Source organism: Schistocerca cancellata, chromosome 5 (assembly GCF_023864275.1).
Source record: "Schistocerca cancellata isolate TAMUIC-IGC-003103 chromosome 5, iqSchCanc2.1, whole genome shotgun sequence".
NCBI lineage: Eukaryota > Metazoa > Arthropoda > Insecta > Orthoptera > Acrididae > Schistocerca > Schistocerca cancellata.
The window spans coordinates 347901788-347910499 of record NC_064630.1 but is presented as its reverse complement, the minus strand read 5'-3'; positions in this window follow the sequence as shown (position 1 = coordinate 347910499).

Here is an 8712-nt window from a genome sequence, read left to right as displayed (position 1 = left end):
GGAGCCGCCTGAATAATTGAGTCGCCGCGGTCGCCGCCGAAAACGGGCCCCGTAATCGATAGCCGCGTTCCTCTGACACCGGGCGTCATGGGGTGGAGGGCGGCGTGGAGGTGAGGCGGGACCGTCCTCGTGACAGCAGCTCCTGGCTCACGGATGTCGCTCTCGCCTCTGCCCGACAGCCAGCTGAAAGTGCATTATATGAGTACGTGCCAAGCAAGATCGTAAGAGATGGAAAAGAGCCACCGCGGTACAACAACCGAGTTAGAAAAATGCTGCGGAAGCAAGGGGAACTTCACAACAAACATAAACATAGCCAAAGCCTTGCAGACAAACAAAAATTACGCGAAGCGAAATGCAGTGTGAGGAGGGCTATGCGAGAGGCGTTCAATAAATTCGAAAGTAAAGTTCTATGTACTTACATGGCAGAAAATCCTAAGAAATTTTGATCTTATGTCAAAGCGGTAGGTGGGTCAAAACAAAATGTCCAGACACTCTGTGACCAAAATGGTAATGAAACAGAGGATGACAGACTAAAGGCCGAAATACTAAATGTCTTTTTCCAAAGCTGTTTCACAGAGGAAGACTGCACTGTAGTTCCTTCTCTAGACTGTCGCACAGATGACAAAATGGTAGATATCGAAATAGACGACAGAGGAATAGAGAAACAATTAAAACCGCTCAAAAGAGCAAAGACGCCTGGACCTGAGGGGATACCAGTTCGATTTTATACAGAGTACGCGAAGGAACCTGGCCCCCTTCTTGCAGCGGTGCACCGTAGGTGTCTAGAAGAGCGTAGCGTTCCAAAGGATTGAAAAAGGGTACAGCTCATCCCCGTTTTCAAGAAGGGTCGTCGAACAGATGTGCAGAACTATAGACCTATATCTCTAACGTCGACCAGTTGTAGAACTTTGGAACACGTATTATGTTCGAGTCCAATGACTTTTCTGGAGACTAGAAATCTACTTTTTAGGAATCAGCATCGGTTTCGAAAAAGACGATCTAGTGAAATCCAGCTCGCGCTATTCGTCCACGAGACTCAGAGGGCCATAGACACGGGTTCACAGGTAGATGCCGTGTTTCTTGACTTCCGCAAGGCGTTCGATACAGTTCCTCACAGTCGTTTAATGAACAAAGTGAGAGCATATGGATTATCAGACCAATTGTATGATTGGATTGAAGAGTTCCTAGATAACAGAACGCAACATGTCATTCTCAATGGAGAGAAGTCTTCCGAAGTAAGAGTGATTTCAGGTGTGCCTCAGGGGAGTGTCGCAGGACCGTTGCTGTTCACAATATACATAAATGACCTTGTGGATAACATCGGAAGTTCACAGAGACTTTTTGCGGATGATGCTGTGGTATATCGAGAGGTTGTAACAATGGAAAATTGTACTGAAATGCAGGAGGATCTGCAACGAATTGACACATGGTGCAGGGAATGGCAATTGAATCTCAATGTAGACAAGTGTAATGTGCTGCAAATACATAGAAAGAAAGATCCCTTATCATTTAGCTACAAAATAGTAGGTCAGCAACTGGAAGCAGTTAATTCCGTGAATTATCTGGGGGTAGGCATTAGGAGTGATTTAAAATGGAATGATCATATAAAGTTGACCGTCGATAAAGCGGATGCCAGATTGAAATACATTTGAAAATTCCTAAGGAAATGCAATCCGAAATCAAAGGAAGTAGGTTACAGTACATTTGTTCACCAACTACTTGAATATTGCTCACCAGTGTGGGATCCGTACTAGATAGAGTTGATGGAAAAGATAGAGAAGATCCAACTGAGAGCAACGCGCTTCGTTACAGGATCATTTAGTAATCGCGAAAGCGTTACGGAAATGATAGATGAACCCCAGTGGATGACTCTGCAGCAGAGACGCTCAGTAGCTCGGTACGGGCTTTTGTTGAAGTTTCGAGAACACACCTTCACCGAGGAGTCAAGCAGTATATTGCTCCCTCCTACGTATATCTCGCGAAGAGGCCATGAGGATAAAATCAGAGAGATTAGAGCCCACACACAGGCATACCGACAATCTTTCTTTCCACGAACAATACGAGACTGGAATAGAAGGGAGAACCGATAGAAGTACTCAAAGTACCCTCCGCCACTCACCGTCAAGTGGCTTTCGGAATATGGATGTAGATGTAGATGTAGATTTGAGCTTAAAAGTCTGGATTCTGAGGTGAACATTGCAACTACACAAAACTGAATACTCTCTAACATTGTCACCTACATGTTAAACTGCCATTACAGGCTATATCATTTACTTTGGGAGTTACGGTAACGAAAAGCACTGGATGGTAACCCACTTCGTTTACCTATTGGAAAGTGTTAGAGTGAAACATGTGTGTCGTCTGGAATACAATGTCAAAAGTTTTCCAAATGTGTCGGCTGTAAAAGTGATTATTTGCATCAGTGTCACTTGTTAAGGCATTCGCATTAGTATTACATCTATAAGGATCAGTCAAATGAAAACATTTACCCCACAGTGAGACACGACGGTCAGTACCATTACGGAAAAATTTTAGCGGCTGACTGACGAACCACGACTGTGCACAGGTGTGCCAAGTCTTCGTCCGAAGCAAATTGGCAGCGAAGAAATCTTTTTGAGACTCCAAAAATATGCAAATAGCCTGGAGAGAGATCTGGATTGTATGGAGATTGTGTAAGGGCTTCCCAGAAAGAGTTCTACAGCGTACTCGAAACAATTTTGGCAACATTTACACCCGTCAACAAGGTTGTTTCGAGTACACTGGTTTCGCTGGGACGCCGTTACACATCCTCCATACAGTCCCGATCTCGCCCCATGTAATTTCCATGCTTTTGGAGCGCTGTAGGAGGACATCCGTTGCCGTCGATTTCCTTCGGACCAAGAGTTGCACTCCAGGGCAGAATCATGTTTCAGCAGGCAGCCGCAAACATTTTTCCGTGAACGCACTGACCATCTTGCCTCACGGTAGGATGAATGTATTAACAGTTATGGCGATTATTTTTAAAACGATAAACAGTTTATAACCTACCGCTACTATTGCCTTTACCTAAATAACAGAAAATCCTGCCTATGTTGCCACCTACAACACTCTCACTAAATTTAGTTTAGTTTCCAAATAAAGTACACTATGGGAGGATAGTCCTGTTAATAGTAAAAGCTAATCAATAGAGTTCCCCTTTTTACAGGATTGACCTTGTTTGTGTCTAAAGGATAAGTAAATCAGATTATTCAATTCTTTTCCTAAGATCTTGCCTAGCTGTTAGAAAGAAAAGCAGTATGAATAGTATTATGTTGAAGCTAGGACAACTCAGTTATAAGTTCATTTAGTGGCTTAAAATATGTTCTAACGATCGCCAGCCTATCCAGGCAATGAAACAGTGAAGTATTGGAAAAGCAGAGCGTCGGCCGGTGTGGCCTTACGGTTCTAGGCGCTTCAGTCCATAACCGCGAGACCGCTACAGTCGCAGGCTCGAATCCTACCTCGGGCATGGATGTGTGTGATGTCCTTAGGTTAGTTAGGTTTAAGCAAAGTTCTAGGGGACTGATGACCTCAGATGTTAAGTCCAATAGGGCTCAGAGCCATTGAACCATTTTTGAAAAGCAGAGGTATGAATTTTGCCTATTTCCTTGCTACTGTTTAAGCAGCTTCTTCAAATAAATATTACTCACGTAAACAATGTTAGACTACACCCTTATACATTACATTTTGAAAAGAGAAAAAGGCCAGTAGATAGCTTTAAGGAAGCTAAAAAAATTGGCCCTGGGGGACCTTTAGAAAAGCACTTTCCATGATCAACAAACTTGAATACTAAAACACTTAGATACTAAAGCACACACTTTTTATAGTGAACATCTCACTTCAAGAAAACTTCCTTCTTACTGGAATTTACTTTCAAAAGCTATTACTTTTTGAACTAACTCTGTATATTCATTTAATAGATTCTCGTAACATTGCTTCACTTCGACTGAATTTTACGTAAGCAAACTTTTACTATAACACTTTGCAGCACTTAAGAAAACTTTCTCATTATTTACTCAAAAACAATTTAAATGGTGCCTCATTTTATTAAGCACACTGGCTTTTACATAACACTGACTTCTCACATTGTTCCTAGGTGTGACCATTTCTTACAATTGTCAAATTTACACCAACATGAACAGTTTATACACACAAATGTTTTTAAATACAAAATATCATCAGAAAATTATTTAATGTAATAAATAATTTACATAGCATTTTACATACATTAGTCACATACAATACAAAGAACTTCAACCTCCAGTATAGCACTCTTTACTTTATATATACAGAAAATATGGTACGGTACTAATATTTTAAACCAACAAATCATAAACATTTTAAAGAACCATAAACAAATAGCGTTATAAGTTCATTTAGTTTTTCTTAACTTTCTCGTTTTCATCAGACTAGCCCTCTTAGACCTCCACAGCTGTCGCTAGCTATTAGAGTTGGTGCACGTATGCAGATGAGAGAAGTGTTATTGTGAAAGACATGGAAAGTAATGTAAATGACGTAGCTAACAAGGGAGTCAGTGACTTCAGTTCGTGGCTCTTAGTACTTAACTACAACAGAAAGCAATGCATACAGTTTCTTGACATGTAACCCTTGTAAACCCGAGATTCTACTGTCCCAAGGTGGTCAAACAATAGTTGAAGTCGACCATTTTAAATTCTTAGGATTGACGGTAGATGAAAGGTTTTCTTGGAAGTATAGTGCCCAAATATATTTTGCAGAAACTGAGTGCTACTATCTTCATTATTAGTATGATATCCACTGTCCCTCAAAGAGAAATGCTTATTAACTTTACTTATTTTCACTCTGTTATCCCGTACAGTGTTATGTTTCGGGCCAATACTATGCACTCACGAAGAATATTCGTAGACCCGAAAAGGCCGGCCAGATCGATACGCAGCGTCAATTAGCGAGGTTTGTGGAAGCCGTTGTTCAGGTATCTCGGGATTCTAACTCTGTTAACTCTGTCGATACATTCCGTCACTGGATTTGTTGTTGACTGTATTGACTCATTCAAAAGAAGCTGCAATATCCATTGAGTGAAGACTGAACGGCAAAAGGCTTTTCACTTCGATAACACATTCTTAAGCATTGTACAGAAAGGAGTGCACTATACAGCAGGTATACTTTTCAATAAGCTTCCAGCAGAACTGAAACAATTGGGTGATAAACGGCACGTATTCAGATCCAAGTTAGAAGGTGACACTCTCTTATGCCGTACAGCAGTTCCTAGCTATATGTGAGACCTTTTCTCTGTAACGTGATAATTATTCGTGTACTCTCCCGCAACTTTTTATGCATTTTATTCATTTTTTATGTATTTTGTTTGTGAAGTTATCCAATCAGTATCTTGTAAACTATGTACTCACAAATGTCATGACTAAGTGGCTATCACTGAACCCAATAAATAAGTAAATAAATCTGAAACCTATACTGTTACATCACCTAAGCCGAGTACTTTAAGAGAAGAAACTAAACATCCAGAATGAATATTTAACTTTGTATTGACTTGAAGAACTACAAAGGTTAGAAAAATTTTGTCACACTCTCTTAAAAATCTCTTTTGAATTAGGCCGTTGGGATCCTACCAACTCTTCAGCTTCTACTGGTGTTTCATACACCAAAGACTTAGTGCAGCCGTACGGTTATTAATTCATTGCGGACACATCATAGACGACTTGTATAGTTTTTCAAGAAAGCTTCAACAACGGCGCTGAGGTGATGCAAGCGTCTTAAAAACACGTGCCTGCACACTTTGTATAATTTTGACCCAGATAATTTCGGGTGCAACGCTGAATTCGAATGCTAAACTCTGAGAGAACCTATGGCGTCTTTTCTACATGTGATACTTTCTTCAAGTCCATAGACTGCCTGTCTTTAATCTGCCAAATGCGAGCAACGACAAGCAGCAAAGGCATGGCGATGTCGTAAAATAATCATAACATCTTTCAGGCGTCGCCTAATGAGCAGCAGTAACCACTATTTGTAATTCACTGTTACTATCTACAGAATAAAAGTAATAAAGTTCAGAAATCTATCTGCCCATATCAGTGTAATGCACAGCTCTCTAGCTTGCGAGACTAGAAGATTAGCGACACACAGGTCGAGGCCGATTAACGACGGCGTCTGGTGCATCAGTCAGCCTGAGATTGGTTTTTAGGCTGTTTCCCACACTCGCTGAGACAAATGCTGGGCTGATCCTCATTTTCTGCCTGAGCAAATACGATACTCAAACAGTTAAAAAACGGTCACACACGTAACAAAGTTTACACAGTTCACAGACAGGTGGCGTGCTTTGACTTCCCTCCATCAGCTAAATGACGGCTGCGGCGACGGGAAGAGCATCCAGCAGCAGAATTAAAGGAAATAAATGTTCCAAAACCTGAGCACAGCGGAGGCCGTCCAAGACGGCGTAAAAGTTAACGAAAAGAAAGGAAGAAGAAGAACAAAATGCGAAAATCTGGCTTGTATGTCAAACTGCTTCAAAACTTTACGAGCGAGGAACAGGTGCCAATGAGCGGCGACATTCATTACCTCACAGATACAAGAACCTGTGGTGACCAGCGATGAAACACCAAATAAAGAGCAGTAACATTGAGATAGTATAAGCGCTGAATACATCTCATTCACTTCTGTCCATGCTAATCTTTCCACTGACTGTTGCTTGTCCTGCCAGAATGCAGAATACCATTTATCTCCCTACTCATTGTATAGGTAGGAGAGTGACTTGGAATGGCTGGACCGGTTTCTCTGTTGCGTCCACGTATTGGCTGTATTGGAGTGAACTCAGAGTCAGGGCATTTGAGGAATTTCGTGGCTCGAATCTTCCTGTTGTGGCGAAATAAATAAAAAAAACATTTGAATTTATTGTGTTTTTTAACTTTAGAATTTTTGAAAGGCTTTTTGACGGATCGTATTGACTGGCTTGAATGCGGACAAATACAGTGCTGCGTGAAATATGCCTGTAATATAATTTACCATTTCGATTAATTACATTTTGAATTCTACGTCATTGTTGATTTAATCAGAGTTCTCACCTTAGACGTAGAATTAGTCCTTCTGCCACAATATTAATTCATCAGTCGCCATCGAAGTTCTTCTCTTTGTTGACCGTGTGTATCTTCCTAAGTCGGCATCGGTTCACTTCACGAAGACGGTGGAAACCAAGGAATACAATGCTACGTTGCTTTAAATAATTTTCGTAACACTTCGATACTTCTCACTATTTTTATTCAGAAGACAATAAGACTTGCTCTGCTAGTCGCACAAACCATATTTACTAACTACATGGCTGCCTTTCCGCACAGTCCAAAAATCACGTCCATCCTCCACGAGGCAACAATCCTCTTGGAGTATGAAACAAAAGAGAATCCAATGTGAACATTACAAAGATTATAATCTACATGCCTCTTGATTTAATCTTTGGCGCAGCTTTTAAGGTATTGTATGTCTCTGCGTCGGAATGTGTCATTACAACTGCCCCCCTACTGTATACTGTCATTAGAAAATTTTATTTGGTTGACAGGATACAGTAGCCGACCTTGCAATTGCTAGGTTTGGGGGTCTTTTATTAACAAACTTCATTTTTATTGTCTCATTTTCATGGCACTGTGAATTCTTTGGTATTAATGAGTGTGTGTCAGTTTTTTGGTATACTTATGCTAATATTTACAAACCTTAATCCTAATATACAAAGTTTTGGTTAACACTGAGAAAACAACATCATGTGGTAAAGTTTGTACAATAAAATATACAATGAACACACCTCATCAGAGGTGAAAATTAAGTTCTTGTATTGCCTTCTGTATTTATTCTGGGGTGACGAGCTTTGTTCGCTAGACCCAGTGTTGAATATGGGCGGGTGATACTCGCGCCTGATTGTTTGGTCGTCCGTTAGCTGGCGACGTTGGTTGAATGCACGCGCCAGTGCACTGAATATACACCGACGTGCGGGTACCGTCGAGACTTCCGAACCTCAGTATGCGTGTGCTTTTTGCAGTTCCTTCCAGTACTTAGACTGGATACGACGAGGTACATTGGAATATGTGCCCCGAAGAACACACCACACTATGTGCGAGGTGGAGGACGATCCCGTCGATGCAGCACCAGGTAAGAAGCGTACCATGTCAAACTTGTCTGGCATTGTCCTTTCCTATTGTTACGCCATGGGTCGTTTGACGATACAAGCTTCAATTTTCGATGTCACTTGTTTAGGCTCGCTGACACTTGCAACGTAGCACTACTTTGCACAATTTTAATTTCTACACACACCAATTTAACCGCGAGTATTGCGACCGAAACTTCCTTTTTCACTATACTTTTTTCTTCGCATTAACCCCTTTTACCTATTGTACCGAGATTCATTCCCCTCAATACTTCTGGTCAATGTACATAAATATTCACAAATTTGTAAGTCACGGGATTTGGCATGAAATACAAAGTACATCACATACAATGGAATAACATAAAACACATACAATACATTAGTTACATTAATTACAGGAAAAAACTATCGACTAAAATTGAAAAAAGTTTTGACCACTCATAGTGGCTTCTTCGTCTTGGATTTTACTGACACACACACCCTTTTCCATTAATCAGTTAGAAGGAACAAGTCCTTTGTTTTCTTTCTTGAACTCGAGTGTAAGTTAAGGTTTACCTTCGTTACGTATTCTTAAT